The sequence below is a fragment of the Rhopalosiphum padi genome, chromosome 3 (assembly GCF_020882245.1).
Source record: "Rhopalosiphum padi isolate XX-2018 chromosome 3, ASM2088224v1, whole genome shotgun sequence".
Classification (NCBI taxonomy): Eukaryota; Metazoa; Arthropoda; class Insecta; order Hemiptera; family Aphididae; genus Rhopalosiphum; species Rhopalosiphum padi.
Genome location: NC_083599.1, coordinates 72,659,933 through 72,679,845, shown reverse-complemented (window position 1 = coordinate 72,679,845; position 19,913 = coordinate 72,659,933). Strand labels below are relative to the sequence as shown.

At 24.8% G+C, this 19,913-nt stretch overlaps 2 long non-coding RNA genes across 2 annotated transcripts; one reads left to right on the top strand and one right to left on the bottom strand.

The window, feature by feature from the left end:
* The first annotated feature begins 9,542 nt into the window (after nt 1-9,542).
* LOC132923705 (uncharacterized) lies at nt 9,543-10,191 on the top strand. Its single transcript, XR_009661247.1, has 3 exons — nt 9,543-9,726; nt 9,813-9,978; nt 10,061-10,191. It is a non-coding gene; the product is annotated as an uncharacterized LOC132923705 (long non-coding RNA).
* A 6,381-nt stretch (nt 10,192-16,572) lies between these two features.
* On the bottom strand, nt 16,573-19,226 carry LOC132927924 (uncharacterized). The gene is made up of 2 exons (XR_009661899.1): nt 18,772-19,226; nt 16,573-16,638 (listed from the first exon to the last, which is right to left on the bottom strand). It is a non-coding gene; the product is annotated as an uncharacterized LOC132927924 (long non-coding RNA).
* Nucleotides 19,227-19,913: the final 687 nt, after the last annotated feature.

Here is a 19,913-nt window from a genome sequence, read left to right as displayed (position 1 = left end):
CGCCCGTCAGTGTTGTGTAATTTCTGTTATTATCAATAAGGCGTATATTATCAGGTAAACGACCACGATGTAGATAAAATGTATTTATGGTGTGTACGGCTTGGTACGTGGGCTCGTTTCCATGTAGGTACCTCAGAGGTTCATACTTCAGATCATAGGTAAACACGAATTCGATCAGCTGCTGAATGAGTGTCTCGTTTAAATCGTTTTATGATATTATTCACAGATAAAATAATAATACAATAATAGATAAATATAATATTATTATAGAACATAATAGAAGCGACAACTATCAAAATCCCATTATTCACTGATAAATATTTCAGTTGACCTTGTAATTTTGCTGTAAGCTCAGCATGATGATGCCGAGCTTTCGCTACCAACAGCATGCCGAGCCAGGCCCGGATTTAGACTTAAATAGGGCTCTAAGCTATTTGAGATATGGGTACCTTTATAAGTGCAGATATTATAGGCATAAACGGAAATTGGGGGGGGGGGTTACCTCTAAAAAAAAATCATTCGGAGCCCTCCTAAATTATTTTATGTATTGTATAAGGTTTATACCATTAGTGGGAGGGAGGGCTAAATCAAACAAATAAATATTTTAGGCCTCCGCAAAAATTGTATTTTAACTCCGCTTATGATTGTATGTCAGTGCCAAATAAGACAGTGGGAGCCCTGAGCTATAGTTTGTTTAGCTTATACGTAAATCCGGTTACGTAAATACTGTTATCAAGAACGCCGGCGAATTTATGAAATAATAATAAAAATAAATTTGAAATTTGGTTATGAACGGTTCTGCTATTAGTGACACCGGCTGATGGACTAGTGATGCGCAGGGATGTGGTTATGTGATGATGTCGATGTCTGTGATGACTAAATGTATTTAGTTCAGTGTATGGATTGTGGAACTTTATCTTGAATTCTCTAAATGCCCTAAACCCCAAACCATAGTTCATACTACTTACATAAGATAATCAACTGACTCATCTGTTAATATTGTTTTAATAAGCGAAATTCAACTATACTAATTGTACTGACATATTATTAGTGTGTATCAATATAATTAGTATATATATTATATTATATAATAAATAGTATAATAATAATAACTAATTATATTGATATAACATGTTGTTTCTCATTGCTTTGTTCTGGAATATTCATAATTTTATATACCAACATCATTTGTATTATTTTTATTTAATATTTGTAATTATAAAATATTTATTTTTTTGTAATTTTCAATACCAATAGATACATTTTTCCAATATTTACATATTTTGGATTTTTTATTCCATATTTTAAGAAAAATTGATACATAATATATTGATTTTTTTATTATAATAAAATCCGTTCCCTAATTTTATATATATATATATAAATTATAAATATGATGTGTTTAAAGTGCGAATACCAGTATGCATTTTATTCATTTTTATAATTTTTTTTACATATATATTTGCATTTTTTTTTTATTGAAAATTACATTTTATTGTAACACATTTAATTTTCATTAATTTGTTGTCACGAAATACTATTTTAGGCTACATATGCACTATTGAGAAAATTAGATCTCACGTAGAAAATGATAAAATTTGGATAACTACTAACTTTAGATGAAACTACAGACTCTGAAGGACGCTATGTAGCTAAATGTTGTTGTGGGAACTTTAGAGTTGAATGATTCCTGAAAACATACTGCTAAACGTAGGCGGACATTTAGTTGAATATTTAAAGGGTTAAGGGGCTATAATAATCCAATATAAAGTGACCTCGCACCCCTTTTTTTATACACAAGTATAACAAATTATATTCGATTTTTGGGGGATCTATTGAAATACTTGAGGGGCTGAGCCCCCCTAAGTCCCCCTGATGTCCACCTATGCTACTAAATAGTATTAATAGTAAATAGCACTCTTGCATGAATTTAATTAAAAGCTCATATACTCATAACTTAGATTTTTCTTATTGCTTATTTTGCTTTTTCTGTTTTATTTGATTATAGCTACATATATTTTTGTAGAATGGTTATGTAATGGGCTTATGGTTGCAATCAATATAACGAAAAGGATGGCTGTACATTTTTTAGAATTCCTAAAAATGCCAAAGTTAAATAATGCTGGTTGAAACAGTGGCCTATACAAGGGGGGCTATGGGGGCGATCGCCCTCCATGGAAATTTACTTGTGTAATGTGTATGTACCTATATCTACTGACAACTATAATTAATCCAACTAAAACTAAAATGTAATAAAACATTTATTTTTTATTTAAAATTCGAAAATCTGTCAACATCAATAATATCTCCTAATCTCCTATGCTGTATAGTATATACATAGAATTATTATTAATTAAATATTCTGTGGTATATGATTATCTCTACCCAGTGGCGCAACAAGAGGGGTGCAAAAAGGTCTTTAGCACCCTCAAGTTAAAATTTAACACCCCTTGTTTTTTATACCTAACAATTATTATTTAAGTGAAATACAATCAATTGGTAAATTGTCGACAGTTTTAGCACCCCACATTTTAGAGGTCTAATTGCGCCATGTCTCTACCTCGATTAACGTTTTGTGTTATCGTGCCTATCATGGTAAATGTATGACAAACCACGGCAATGACGGTTGTATTATAGATGTATTATGATAATAATACAGTTTATGTGACAATGAAGCAAAAAGCCATCCCAAGTGTGGTAGTGATGATGGGGAGCCTAGGGAGCTAGGGGGTGTTCCCCTCCTATTGAACAAGTCAGCAAAGAATTTGGTAATTCGGTAGGGAAGAACTTATTTTTTTTTTCCTGACTAATATTTATTTGGAACGGTAATGTAATAAAAAAAACTATTTTCTATCCCAACCCCCTAGAAGATGAAGTAAATACGCTTCTGGGTTAAAATTGCTCAGGTCTGTTGTAAAAAAACTGCTATGTTTAGCTCTTTTGTGAAATTAAATTATAGTATTTTGAATGATTTATTATTAAATAATAGTATGTTTTTTATATTATTTAGAAGAACTGATGATCCAAAATCAGGTGCTAGGGTTTGTAGTTGCCATTTTGAGGTTAATAAAAGACAGAATGAACCAACCATCATGCCTCGTCGTGCTAATGAATTTACTTCACATCATTTAACCCCAGAAAAAAACTAGGAAAAATATAATTCCGATAGAACCTATACCACAAAAGCCAAATTATGATTATGAGTTAGTTCGAAATTATGATGTAGTTTTTTATGAAGATGTTCTAGATCTGTCAACAAAATTTAAATCAGTTATTAGGTAAATATTAAAATATTTCAAAGTAGATACTGTTTAAACTAACATTGTAACATATATTTTGTGTTTAATAGTTCACATAAGGTTGATATTCTATACATAACATCAATTATTCAAGAATCTAAGAACTATTACCTCAAAAAAGAAAATGAAGCTATGCAATCAAAGTTAAATTATTTAACTGTTTCATTTAATTATGAAAACAACGAACTGTTACAATCTTATACTAGCTTACCTACTAATAAAATATTATGTGTTTGTATAATTTATTGAAAAATGCAGAAATTCACTACCATTTCCAATGCAATGTTAAGAGTATAAGTAGACAAGATCAACTTCTTATAACTCTTATAGAATTAAGACACAGTTTTTCACATTTTAATTTGGCTACAAATGTGGGCATTTAGATCAATTAGTTCCTAGAAATCTTATTTTAGCTGTCAAAGGTTTTTTTAATAAGAGATATATTACCCAGTGTGATATCTTTAAATCTATCTCCCTTTTTAGATACTCCTCAGTTTACACCTGAACAAGTGTTACAAACTGAAGCCATAGCTAAAGTAATAATCCGCCGTGTTGAAAGAGCCATACAACGGATAAAATGTTTTTCAATTTTAAACTTCATTCCTTCTACAATGTTGAAACCTTGAAACAAGCAGAACAGATTTTTTAAATTATTGCTGCACTGCCTGCACTTACAAATTTACAAAATCCACTTATTCACAAAGTCCAAGATAAAATGTAAAAAGTACAAATTAATTTGTCATGTCATGCAAAAGGGATCAAGTGAAAATGTTTATAATTTTATTTCAAAACTTTACGTAATTTTTATTTTTTTTACTTAGTCACCTTTTGAATGACTGTGGTCTACGAGTAAGTTATGATGCACTAATGCAAAAAGTGGTTAATTGAAAAAAAAAAATTGAGTTTTAGATTTAAAAACTGTGAAATAAAATTTGTCAATGATAATGCCAATGCCAATCTATATAAAATTCAATAATTTTCAAATAATAAATACAACATGTTCCTTATCTACCTATATATATTTTTATTATGTAAAATTTTAAAATAATAATAATATTTATCTAAATAATCCAATGTTAAATGTATTTAATGTTTAAAATCTTACAATAAAGCTCATTTTGCAGCTATTACTTATTATTAAAACTAAACTAAGTGTATCCATTTTTAATATTATCAATTATAAATTTTTATTATTTAATATTATAAAAATAAAATAGATACTTGATTTTTTTATTATTCATTATGTGACATAATATGATTTATTTTAAAATTATTTTTTTGTGTTTAATTCTTTAATATTATAAATAATGTATAAGTGTATAATGTATATAGTATATACTATGATACGGATATTTATTCTTCAATAAGAAAAGTTATGAACTTCTCAATAAAAAATTGTTCTAATACTTCAAGATTAATAAACCAGTCGAGATCATTTTCGACTTCAGTAATTATTATTTGATTAGATGTCCAAATGACAAGGTAAAACAACTTACGGTTAATTAAATATAGTTGTCCTTAGATCTGATGCCAACAAAAGTGCTTTTTTTTTAATATAAACAGAATGATTTTGTACGTATATTATATAACTGTGATCATATTGAAGTTCAATATTTAATGATTTTAATGCTTTATTTCTGAACTTCCGTAGAAATTTTATCTCAACAATAAAAATCAGAATTTATTAAGCCATCTGGAAATGCTCCTAAAAATCCATTGTTCGATAACCATAACCCAATTGATACGACATTTTGTTCTTTTTTCAAAACTTTAATGCTTAATTTTTCATTTGTTAAATCCCACAATTTTATTTTAACCTATAGTTACTTTAGACATTTTTAAAATAATATCATCAGTTATAAAACAGCTATCATTTAAATAACTTCTTACTGCTTCAAAAATCAAAATGTCCTGCTGGCTGCCTTTACAAATTGTTTACAAACATCTTTATTTACTACGCTTACTATAGAATTTACTTGAAATTTTAAAGATTCATTTGGTTCTATATGTTTTGGTCCAGGTCTTAATAACCAACTGGGATAGATAAATTATCCAAAGTATGTTTGAAAGTAGCAAAATCTTTAACTGATATAATAGTTGCAAAAAATTATAATAACTATCATTATGTATGGGTTTAATGTTGATTTGTAGGAATCTTTATTTGTGTTTATATTTTATTAAGTGTTTATTTATACAAACAATTGTTTTGAACGATAATAGTAGCATGTTATATTATTTCAATTTATATTACACACTGGGAATGTCATATTACATATATTTTAAACTAGTTTTTTAATCTACATAATAAACTTACTACATTTTGAATAAATGTGCAACTAAATTAATTATATGTTATAATTAATTACTCATACAATTTAAATAATATCAAGTTATAATATTATTTAATTATAAAAATAATTCTGTTACTTAAGAGGATGTTGTACCCATATGTGTTGTCTTTGTCATACTAATGTACATCATGGAAAATTTGAATTCAACAGAATTTATTTTATTTTTTTAGTTTTAATATTAGTTAATTTACCTATTATCAAATTTTAAGGTAAGAATATTATTTAAGAAATCACCCTAGTTTTTATTGATATTTTAACTTTAAGGTGAGTTGTGATATATTAAATATTAAAACTTTAAAATGCTCATAATTAATTTAAAAATAAAAATATCAATAAAAGCTCACATGATGATCTAGATAATACTCTTACCTTAAAGTTTGATAGTAAGTAAATTTATTCTCATTAATACTAATAGTATAAAATAGATTCTGCTGAATGCAAATTTCTTATGTTTTACGTTAGTAAAACAGAGACAATACACGTGTCCTCTTAAGAATCAAGTTTTTAAAATATAAGGCAAAAATTCTTCTTTTTTTTTTATCTATAATCATAATATTTTTTTGTATTTAAAAGGACTTAACATAATTTTTTTTAAATACTGTCTTAAATGAATACACATAATATTTTTCTTGAATATTCCATATTATATTGCAATATCGGGTTCTACTGTTAAGTGGCCTATACACTTTTATATGTTGCAGATACATAATAATAAGTACAAATATATTACAAAATTTTAATGAATAAATTCTTAATTTAAGAATATTATAATCAAATTATAATATTAAATGATTATTATTAATAATTGATACATAAAAATATAGGTGCTAATACAGTACCTATGCTGTCTACTGTTAGAAAAAAATAACTACAATAAATTTAATTAAACTGAACTTAACTAAATTTAACTTTCTTATAAAGTATAATAAAAGTTTTAAAATGTATTGGACATTTAATAAATTATAAAGTGCATAAATTAATCCAATACCTTTGTAAAAAAAAAAATATTAATAATTTAGTATCTATCTATATCTTTTGAAAATTTCTCATAAAGGTTTTCATCTTTTCTTAAAAACATTATTGTCTCGATTATTTAGGATTCCGATATTTAAATATGTTTGGATAAAACACTATATCAGGTTATGAACAAGATCATAAAATATTCAAATTAGTATTTATGTATAAATATATACATAATATATATTATATATATTGATTTGCATTACGTTTATCATATACTGTACATGTACTCATTAATATGATCTTATAGGCAATTAGTATCAATAAGTAAATATTAGGCATTTGTTTATCAAAAATTTAAAATAAGTTATCAAAAATAATAAATAGATAAATTAATTCTACTCTCAATCTTATATTAAAATAGTCAGCAGAGTAGGTAGGCTCAAAAAATATATTTCATTAATGAATGGAATGGATGTGTTAAATCTCAATGAGATGCATAATTTATAAATTGTCTGTAAGTGTATTAGTTCAACCTACTGTATCGATAGGTTGAACTTACCTTTGTCATAAAACATATTATAATATACTGTTTTATGTATACAATAATATATCATAAAATTTAAATTAAACACATCCATTATTAGTCACCCATTCAACACTGTAGAGCAGAATGACACCCACTTAAAATAGTAATAAAATAATAATAAAGGACATGCTTTTATTGTGAATCCACTAAATATTGTATTTAATATAATATATAAAGATAAAGATAATTCATACTTCCATAACATCAATCTAAATTATACATAATTGTTTTAATAAATAAAATGAAATTTGAATGATTTTAAATTAAAGTTTATTTTTTAATGCATAATATTATAATATTTTTTTGTAGACATTGCAATTATATTCGCCAAAAAATAAACATTGCAACTATATTTTTATAAAAGAGATTATTTTATTTTATAAATTGCTTATATTTCATATTCTTATCCTAAAATGTTCTATATTTAATATGTTGAGGAAATTTTCTGTTCAAAAACGAGAATTGTGGCAAATTATTAAGGTTAGAAGAGACAAAATGATAGGGCACTTACTATGCCATGACAGTTTAACAAAGAATGTTTTAGAAGGCAGTGTAGAAGATTATATTGGAAGAGAAAGGCCAAAGATGAAATATATGAAACAAATCATGATCGACAAAGGAAAAGATAGCTACAAAGAACTATAAGATTAAGTTACAATAGGGAAGCATGGAGAACTGCAAATAAAAATAAAAATTGTTAATGTTTGGTTAGGTACATTTTGAAATAAAAATAAGATTGTAATTTATGAAGAGAGATGATCAATATTAAGTGTACTTTATAGCAAATTTAAATGTTTTAAAATTTCTATTAGCAGTTATAGTTTCATCTTTATAATGTATAAAATATAGCTAATTTTCGTCTATTCTGAATCGAATCCTAGCAATGTTATTGTGTCATCTGTGGAGAAATTAAAACGTTTACATAATAAATGTAACACTACCAAAAATAAATTTAAGCGTAAAATATAAATGTTTTTGTATTAAATGAACTTACAGTTAATTTAAACAATTTAGGATGTATTTTTAATATTAGAAGAGAATGTTTAACTATTACTTACCATAAAATTATTTAAATAATGGAAAATATTAAAACACAGTATGAATATGGTCCATTGAAAAATAATTATCTAAAATACCTAAATGTATTTCGTGATTTTCTTCTATTGTTATGATTTATATTGAATTAAATAATTTATACATCATTTTTTAATATTTTAATTAAATAGGCCAATAAATACAAACAATATGAATTCAATTAATTCAAAGGATTAAAATAAATTTACCTTGATGTTTTATTTTATAAACATATAAAAATTGTATTATTAATTATTGAGTATTAATACAAATCACTGAAGCATTAATGACAGTAGCATCTATCATATTATAATTTATTAATTCATAATTTTTATTATTTTTATTAATTAATATGGAATTATTTCCATTGGCTCAGTTAGAGTTAGTATTAGTATTAATAAATGGTTTATCTTGGAGACAAATGTGTTTACTATGTATTGATATTTTTTTAAATATTATTCTGCTTTTACTGGGAAGTTAATTTTTTTCAGTCCAACCGTCGTTACCAAGCTGGTCGAAATTATGATTCGCTTGAAATAGTTCAGAAGCTATTTCATCAAAGCTTGCATGAATCCTGCCCAATGTGTATGCCGCCCTCAGTTCAGGATCAAATCTTAACTCGTCAAGGAATGCAATTTGGAACTGTTCGACAGCCTGTAGTTGTCTATGATATTTCTTAATTTTGCGTGAAGATGAACTATCGTTATCCATTTCGTTGTTGTTTGATCGAGGATATGTAGGTAAATATAACTATGCAACAATGAACAAACATTTAAACCTGACATTGCAAAATAATTGTATAATTTTATATTCAATTTTAATTTTAGAATAATTATCTACTTGTGTGTATGATACAAAATATATAGATTTATGTATTGCTGATAGGATAAATGGTAAAAATTCAATGCGAAATAGAAGTAGGTATTTTTCAGTAGTTGATCGGTGTTAAGATGATCATGTAACAAAAAAAAATATTGCTAATTGCTATATTATTCGCATTCGAATATTCTAACAGACACAAGACACAAGACGACGAATGAACGAAAATGTTTTAACATTGTTGGATTCACGTTTTTGTTATCAATTTTTATAATTTATAATATCGTGATCATGGACTAAAAAATCTATCAGAAACACCGGATTAGGCCCCATATTAATATGTCTATGGCCCCCGGGCCTACAACGGCAACTGATATCAAATAATAGTGGGCGATCGGACGTAACCGTTTTCCGCCAAAATAACACTCGCGCGTTATCACTATGGCTGTTTTCCACCAAAAAAATTTAATAGATTATTTTAAAAAAAACCTAGTTTTGAGAATTTTTGATTACTACTAAGTAGGTAGCATTAAGTAAGTGTTATTATTATTATTATTCCATCGCAGTGTTATCCGCAATCCGCGGATATTTGACGGGCTATTGTTCGCTATTATTCGATTTTAAAAACAAACTTGTAAGGTTTTAAAGTAACAGTACACAATTTAAAAATAAAATATAACTATAATAGTTTTAATAAATATTTTTGGTTTATGTTAACAGATTTCACAGCTGAGTAGAATTTGAGGAAAGACTGCAAAATAAGTAATAAAAAAAATCATGGCTACCATATTTTCAGATGCTACTTAAACCAATACTCATATACTTTATTATACTGGTTTCAAAGGAAAAAAAAACATTTTTCTTATGGGGAACAGAGTTACATTTGGTATGTTAAATAAAACATAATTTATGTATAACCAATATTTCAAAATCTTATTTATTATTATAATATTGTTTTTTTTCCCCAGAGACAGTCAGAAAAGACAAGGAGCTTTAAAATATCCGAAAATATTGTAGCCGACATTATTTCAACCGAAAATATTTTAGCCGACATATTTCATCCAAACTGATATTATTGATATCTTAATTTTTAAGTGAGTTATGGACTATGGTATATATATATATATATATATATATATATATATATATATATATATATAAAATATTAAAACTTGAAAATTCTCGTTACTCGCTTAAACAATAAAATACCAATAAAAGCCTAGATGACCTAGATAACATTATTACCTTTAATTTTGATAAAAGGTAAATTGACTCTAATATTAAAACTAACATTACAAAATGTGTTCTGCTGAACAAAAATTTGCTATGATCTACATTAGTAAGACAGAGACAACACATGTGGGTGTAACATTCTCTTAATAATTATAATAAAGTTAATTATAATACTAGTATTATAATGTATAATATGGATCTTAAATAATATAACCTATTTTGTGGTACTTATATTATTTAGTTATTTAACATATTTACTATAGCCCATGCAGTTTACTGAATAATTAAATCTATAATCCTTATCTTCCATGTAGTACGCTATAGTATTTATTTTATATATTACTGTATTAGTATTTTAATTAAAGTAAATATTATATATAATTAGATAAAGTATAGGTATTAATATTTAATTAATAACTATGTATAATATTAACATGCATATTAATATTAATACCTAGATAAATAAATATATATAATATATTTTATTATTCATGATATTTAAATTGTTTAATTGTATTTAATTTATTTACAAATTCATTGTTTTTTTTTATAAAATAACTTTATCATTATTATAATGATATATTAATGAAATGAATCATATTAAAGTATGCAATAAAATAACCTGAAATAGGTAATAATAACACTTTCCGTAAATCATACACCAAAGTATTATTACTTATATCAGTTATAAAATTTATAAATATATTTATTGGCATTTGGTTATTTCTGAAAAATATATTTATCAAACAATTTGTTATAAATATACTCCAAGTATATAGAAACTTGATCATGAACAATTATTTTGTAAATCTTGTACAATTGTTGACAAATATTTGGTTAAAGGTAAAAGTTTATGTTTAATAAATTGAAAAACATAATTTTTGAATCACACGAAGTTTGTCAAACATTTGATTGATGTTTGGAAGTGTAAATACAATTTTATAGGAATATTGTATAATTATTATTATAAGATGTGATAAAGACGAGAAATTTCAGTTAGATTGTATATCTAATATTTTTATCCAAAACCATATAGTTTATTAATTTGTAAAAAAAAATCATTTTGCATATTTGTGAAAGGAATCTGCATATTTTATAGATTTTTATTGCATATTAATCTGGGCCCTAAAAATAACATAAATATAAATATTATTTTTTTTATAGTTATAATTTGGACTATTTGGAGAACTATAGAGCAAGACACTAAAGATTTTTATTCATCAACATATTGTATGTCTCCCATATGTATGTTGTGTTTTATTAACTATATATATACATAATAAAATAATCCATAAATTCAAACATAATATTTTTATTGTAATAACAATATGTTTATGTCTAATTATAATAAACAATTCTGCATTTTTTTATCTATTCAATTTATTCTTAAAACTTATATAATATAATTTATCACAAATACAGTGTATAATATAATATAATCAATTAATAATGATTTTAAATCAATAGTTAAACTGATAATATCAATAAAACCCAAGAGTATAATATTGAAAATTTCAATAATCTGTTAAACATTAATTCTTCAAATAATGATGATTTTATATTTGATACAGAAAAAGTTTTTAGTTTTGAATTAGCTGATAAAATTTCACAGTTTTTTAAACAAATAACGTGTGGTATCTATTTTCATATATAAATGTGGTTTGTAATACCTATAAAATACTTGCATTATAATTTATATTTTAGCATATTTTGACGTTTTTTGTGATTAGATAGTATACGAGATAAAAATATTATGAACATTTTTTTACATACAGTAAGCAAGTGGTCAAGTATCGCTTGATACATGTATATTTTTGTTGAACATGAGAAATGCTAAATCAATTGTATTAATTTAATCATTCCTACTTTAGTTGAAAATGTTATATATATATACATTTATACATCATAATTATTTAAAATTTTGAACTTAATATGTTCATTTTTAAGATTATGGATTGATTCTGCAATATACCTCGGAAAGATATATGATATGAAAAATGCATCATTCAAAAAAAGAAGAAAATGAAACATTTAACCATCCAAAATTATATTACAAGTAGCTTGATGTGCATATTGGGTACATAATATATACATTAAATATTACAAGAATGTAGTCTTTTTTTCTTTTCTTTTTTTGCTGAACACTTAAAAATAAGAATATTGATGTATGATTGTATAAATTATATTCTAAACCTAAACCAGTATGATGATCCTTATGAACTATTACTCTCCATACTTTTCCGATATCTATGTACAATAATCTCTTTGGCCTCAAAAATGCAAAAGTATTAACAAAAGTATATATTCACTCAAATAACAAAATATATACAAATCTCCTTTATAAAAAACATAATATTTTTCGCATATTATATTCATTATTTGTATCATATTCTAAATTCATTCATCGTTTTATAAAACAAAGAAATACCTCAAATACATGATATTATTAGTTTATTTGTTATAATTTATTAGTATGTACTACGTACAATATACCCAAGGGCTTAATATTTATATACTTTAAGATTATTAAGTCAGTAGTGTGATTAGTTTAAAATGCAAATGATTATTTAAAAAAATTTAATTACTTATTGTTATTTACAAAATTAAATTTAAACAATATTTTCAAGTATAAATGTATGAATTTCAACTAACATTCTAGTATAATAAGTTGAAGCCATTAAAATTTTATGATTAACTAAAATGTATTATTATTTTTTTTTTAATGGGTATACAATACACATTTAAAATTATATTGATGACATTTATATGTTTTAAATTCTGGTTTTATTTTGCAGTATGAGAGCAGCTTATTATTAAAAGCATGACAGACATTTTTAATTCACTTATGGACTGTTTGTCATCAACACTATAATTTTGATTTTAGCACAATACCTAATAAATAAAAATAATATAACTTATAAATATTATTTTTTTTTTACAATAATAATTTGGACTATTTGGAGTGCTATTTAGCAAGACACTAAAGATTTCTATTCATCAACAAAATGTATGACTCTTGTATGTATGATAGATTATTTTTAAAGAATAGAAATTTTCAAGTTTTTTGTGTGACTTCTGAGGATTCCTTTTATTTATAATGCTCAAAAATCACGTCACATTGATGTAAATGATAGTTATTTTATTTTGCACATTTGTCCATATTTTGAATAAAAAGTATATTAGTGCATATTTAAACTTAAAACTCATAAAACATTGTACATAATCTACTATCTTAAATTCCAATATTTATTGGAATTTAATAGTTAAAAGTACAATACATCGAATATTTAAAAAAAAAAATTAAATTTCATACTTACAAATTACACTGTTCTTTTTCCCATATACATAAAAAAAAAAACCCCATTAATTTAAACATGAAAATTTTATTATAAAAACAATACGTCTGCGACTTATAATAATAAAAATACATTGTTTCTAAGATCAATGGTCTAAAATCTCACAGTATTTTAAACAAATAACGCGTGGTATCTAGTTTTATACACAAATGAGGTTAGTAAAACCTATAAAAAACTTGTATTCTATTTAAGTAATTTTGACTTTTATTTTGATTAGATAGTATATGAGATAAAAATATTATGAACATTTTTTTACATACAGTAAGCAAGTGGTCAAGTATTGCTTGATACATGTTAATTATATCGTTGAAAATGAGCAATGCTTAATCAGTTGTATAAATTGAATCATTTATACTTAAGTTGAAAATGTTATATATATATTTTTTATATACCATAATTATTTAGTATATTCATTTTTTAGATTATGGATTGTTTCTGCAATCTTCCTCAGAAACGTATATGATATGAAAAATGCATCATTTAAAAAAAGAAGATAATGATACATTAAACAATTAAAATTAGCTTGATGTATATATTGGGTACCTATAATATATATTTTATGTTATATAATTATTATTATTGTATTTGTATATTTAAACCAAATTACGTTAATGGCAAATAAATTGAATGACGCATCGATACACTGTATTATAATACTGTTTGTCTATCCTAAATCAACTTGTCATCAATTTGTTAGATAAAGGTAAGCTGGAGCTTAAAAAATGGGCAAAAAACTTTCCAGACTTCCTTCAACATATTTCTATCAACGACCAAGTCATGAAGTCGTCATTTGACCCAAAAAATAACTATTTGGTTAAAATTTTAGGTCTACATTAATAAATATTGCTCATTCACTAATATGGTACCAAAGTGATTTTGTTGGATGTATGAATTATTATTTTTTTGTAAAAAAATTCAATGTAAAAAACAATTTGATGTTTACCATCGAAATTATTTCTTTCCTAATCAATTACCTATGTAAAAATTTTTTTTTTTTGTAGAATAAATTAATTTTATAAATAATTTGACTTTTAGCATCAATTATATTTATTTTTATTTAAAACTCAGAAGCTGTTTGTAGTATTAATGTTTAATTCAAATACAAATTGTTATTTATGGTTGCACTCAGCCACATATAAGTTAATACGCATTGTTATAGATTTTTGTATTAAATATTTTATTTTTTAAATAAGCTGAATCAATTATATTTTTTTTTAGTACACATTTTATTCAAATTGCTTATGCTGGTTGTAATATTAATTTTGAATTTAAATACATTGAACATACGCAAAAGATTTTTTAATTATTGTTTATTTTTAAATAGACAATGATATAATAGGTATATAAGTCAGTTGTAATTGACTTTAGCTGAGCTTATGCCATCGATGGACCTCTTTTTCTTCATCGGGCTGCGTGTCGTACCAAAATATTTATTATTGGAGAATGGTTCAACAGGATCCCAAGCTTTAGGTGGATGCCCAAAATTTGGGTCGCTGTACCCCGCTGTTGTTGTTGTTGGATCTGAAAACCAACTGCACCTCTTTTTTCTTGAAGTTTCACCTTGTAAATATATTCATAGATTAACATAATTTATTTTAATGAAGTGATATATAAAAATATGAAAATATTTTCTACAAACTAACTTATTTAATTTTAATTTTTGTTATATTTTTTTTTGATAATATGATTCACATCACAGAAGCAGACCTATTATTGGTTATTTAAATATTACAGTGTATTAATAAAGGAACAAAGAATTTGTTCATATTATGATTATTATTTTCTAATTATTTATAGATATAAAATATTGAAACACAATGAGTATTTTAAATATCTGTATTTCATCATTCTAAAATATTAAAAAATGCTTTTTCTCACAATTGTTAAGTATTAAAAATATTTTTAAATGATTTCTATGAATTTAAAATAATGTTTTATCATTTTATTTAGAATGGAAATCTGGCCGTTTGAACATTTTATTAACGTTTATAAAATAATAAATAAACCATTTTCCAATTTTTTTTTAAACATTTAAAAAATATTTTTTTGCTACTTGGTATAATACAAGCTTAAAATTAAATATTACCAAGTGTATATAATAGCTAATATCCTCTGCATATTATGTAATTTTATTACCAATTTACCATTATTATTATTTTTTATTATTAGGGGAATAAAATTATGAAATATTAGATTGTATAAAGTATTTATAACAATCGGAGTACAAAAAAATATAAAAAATTAAAAGCAAATCAATAAGATATAAAATAAAAACATAATGTTTAAAAATAATAATATTGGTAATGGTAAAATAAAGTAATAAGTCTTAACAATAAATAGAAATTATACATGCACAAAAAATAATATCTATAAATATTTTATAACGATAAAGATTATGATTTTTACCTTCTAGATTCGGGAGCTGATGCTGTGCTTGTACTGGTTTTGTTTTTAGAATTGTGTCGAGTGCATCATGGATCGGCATCGACTGTACATGGATGGTGATTACAAGTATCACGAATAAACTTGCAATAGATAATATTTTCATGTTGATGCAGAGCTGAAATGATACGAAAAATGTTATTGGAAAAATTCCTGAATAAAATATAAACGACAGGCAAGAGAGTATAAAATATGTCATGGGACAAAAAAATAATGTTCGGAAATCGTGGAGTACTTACGTGTAAAAAATATTCTTGAAAATAAAGGTGACTGTTGAGACATAAATTTCGATCGGCGCTCCTACGCACCCCCTTTTATGCCCTGGCTGCGGCGGCGGCTTCTTCGGCGTCGAACTGGTTGTGGTGGTTTCCACCACCGATTACGCATCGAAGGCCTATTAGGACAGAGCAACCGTAGCATCGGGCGAATGGAAATTCTATTTAGTGAACTGCCCTCCGACCTTACTGCTCTCCCATCGATCGGTCAGCCCACTCGACCACCCTCACCGACAAGTACTGCGAACAAATACAGACATGAGCACAAGGGTCAAACACTCACTAACACACATACATCCAGTGGCGGCTATTATTTAATTATAAGAGAATATTATAATATTTAAATATTTTAAACTGACAATAAACATTATATTATGTAGTAATACCAATTCAAATAAACAATTCAATGAACATATTTTATTATATATAAAAAAAAAAACTATATAAATATAATATTTTAAGATAAAATAAAAAACAATTGTGTTTAAAGTTTAAATTGAACAATTAAAAACTTTTAATATTAATTATTTGTTTATTTAATAAAAATTAATTGGAAATAATAAGAACGATAAGATAATAATATATTATTTAAGTACCTATATATCACATGTAGGTACGTTAAGAAAAACAGCAATAAAATACATAATAATATAAATAATTATGAAATTATATAATCTGAAAACCAACTGCACCTCTTTTTTCTTGAAGTTTCACCTTGTAAATATATTCATAGATTAACATAATTTATTTTAATGAAGTGATATATAAAAATATGAAAATATTTTCTACAAACTAACTTATTTAATTTTAATTTTTGTTATATTTTTTTTTTGATAATATGATTCACATCACAGAAGCAGACCTATTATTGGTTATTTAAATATTACAGTGTATTAATAAAGGACTATAAAAACTATATAAATATAATATTTTAAGATAAAATAAAAAACAATTGTGTTTAAAGTTTAAATTGAACAATTAAAAACTTTTAATATTAATTATTTATTTATTTAATAAAAATTAATTGGAAATAATAAGAACGATAAGATAATAATATATTATTTAAGTACCTATATATCACATGTAGGTACGTTAAGAAAAACAGCAATAAAATACATAATAATATAAATAATTTATTTTAATAAAATTCTTCTATAATTATGACATTTAGCAAAAATATTGATTATATCCTCAATATTTAATGGTTTTGCTTCAGACTTTTCTATATCAATTATGCTTAAGCTAGATCGATTGTCGCGAAGCATAGAATTTCTCAAATATGATTTAATTCTTTTGATACATGAAAAAGTTCTTTCATATGCTGCTGAAGACATAGGTATTGTAATTGCAATAGTACATAACCTTGTATAATTCAAAAAATGCAAATTGATAATCCAATAAAAATTTATGAAATTGAAAAATAGTTTTTATAGAATGATATTTTAATTCAAATTGTTTTATTGATTTTCTAATAATGTTTAATTCAGAATCTAAAGAATCAATATCGCACATATAAGATAAAGCAAATATTGGATGAATAAGATTTTTATCCAAAAAATTACTATTTCTTGAGTCTAATACACTAATTCCTATCAATAAATCTTTGTTATTAGAAAATCTTTTACTTAGTTCAGCATTGATTTTATCTATAATAAAGGTTTTTTCGAAAATCAGTTTCTGAACTTAATACTGAACTTTCCAACGAACTACCTTCAACTATAAATTGTTGCAAATGTTTGAGTAATTTTTTAACTCTGTTTTATTCTTTATTTTGTGCAGAAGGGTGTTTTATATTTAATTTATTTTCCATTAATTTGGATTCACTATATAATTTTGAATAATAACTTAGATCATTTCTTATTTCACAAAAATGTTCTTTAAGAGAATTCATTAATATAATTGCTTTGGCCATATCAGCATTTTTATCTTGTAAATATTTGGTCAACAAGTTAATTTGGGAAAGTAAATCATTAAAAAAAAGTAATAAATATATAAATTTGAAATCTATGTTCTTAAGTAAACCAGTAGCTTCTGAGGAACGCACACTTTTTTCATTTGAAATCTTATAATATAACAACAGTATAACTTCCAAAGTAGCTTTAACAGCTCGACATGTATGAATTTGAGATGACCAACAAGTAAGGCATAATCTTTTAAGTTCAATTGGTTTTGGAATTTTTAAAATTTGTTTTTGAAGCTCAATAAACTTAGAATGTATTGAAGATCCAGATATAAAATTATATAAATCTTGTAAAAAATTTAAAAAAAAATTTACTTTATCTACATTTTTTGCTATATCTACAAGAACTAAATTAAGACGATGATTGTGGTAATGAATATAAACAGCTTGAGGAACTTATATATATAACTTACCTATATTTTTAAATAAAGCTTGAACTCCATTAATTGAACCTCTCATAACATTAGCTCCATAAATTAGATGCATTGTTTACTTCCAATTTTATCTTTTTAGGCGCAGAAAAAAAAGATTTTATAGATCTAACCTTTTTTGTTTTAATAGTCTCATTTTCGATATTGCTTTCTGACATGACGACGAGTAAAAACGTTTAAATAATTAATTAAATATTGATTTAATGAATGTTAATTATAAATAACAATGAATAGGTAATAAAAAGACGTAGCTGTATTGTTTGACTACTTTGTAAAATGGCGAAAAATCGTAGTAGTAAAATACCTTAAACACCAAATAGTTTAGTAACAATCAAGAACAAAATCAATTGTCAAATGACCACAAAACATAGAATAGTATAAACTACATACACGAATATACGATTATATAAAATTAAAAATATACAGTAGATTGTAGATAACAGTACCTCGCGCGTCGCAGTCGATAAAACTGTTACTGATTCCTACAACTTACAAGACAATGCAATATTTCAAAAGTATCTAAAAATAGAATGTTTTCCCTTGTATTTTCTTTATCATAGTTGGTTAATAATCTAAGCCCGTAGTTGGCCGTAGGTTATGGAATTTTCAACAAAATTATTAATAACATTGATTAATATTTAATAATAACTAATAAGTATAAGTTATTATTTTCGTATTCAGCCGCTGGAAATTACACGTTATCTATGAGGCTTGAAAGCATAGTGCATAGTTTTCAACCCATTCAAAATGTTGTTCACGCCATCTATTATGACTTAATATTTTCATATTTTAATAAATCATGAGATATTTTTTAGTATTCTAATATGATTAAATTTAATTTTTTGGGTGGGCCACAGGGGGGGCCCGAGACTTTAAGGTGTACAGCGGAGTTTCGGCGGCGGCGACCGTATTGGATGCCCGATGCCTGGACGACAAAGTCGAATGTGGAGTACCTACCTAAATCAAATATAAAAATTTACGATGTATTCAAAATTATATATTTCAATAATATTTCGTAAAACGGAACACGTGTACCCCTTCTCGACGCTTGACTGTACAGCGTTCACACGAATTTTCTAATATATAATATTATAATATATTATAATAGGATTATGTTATATTAT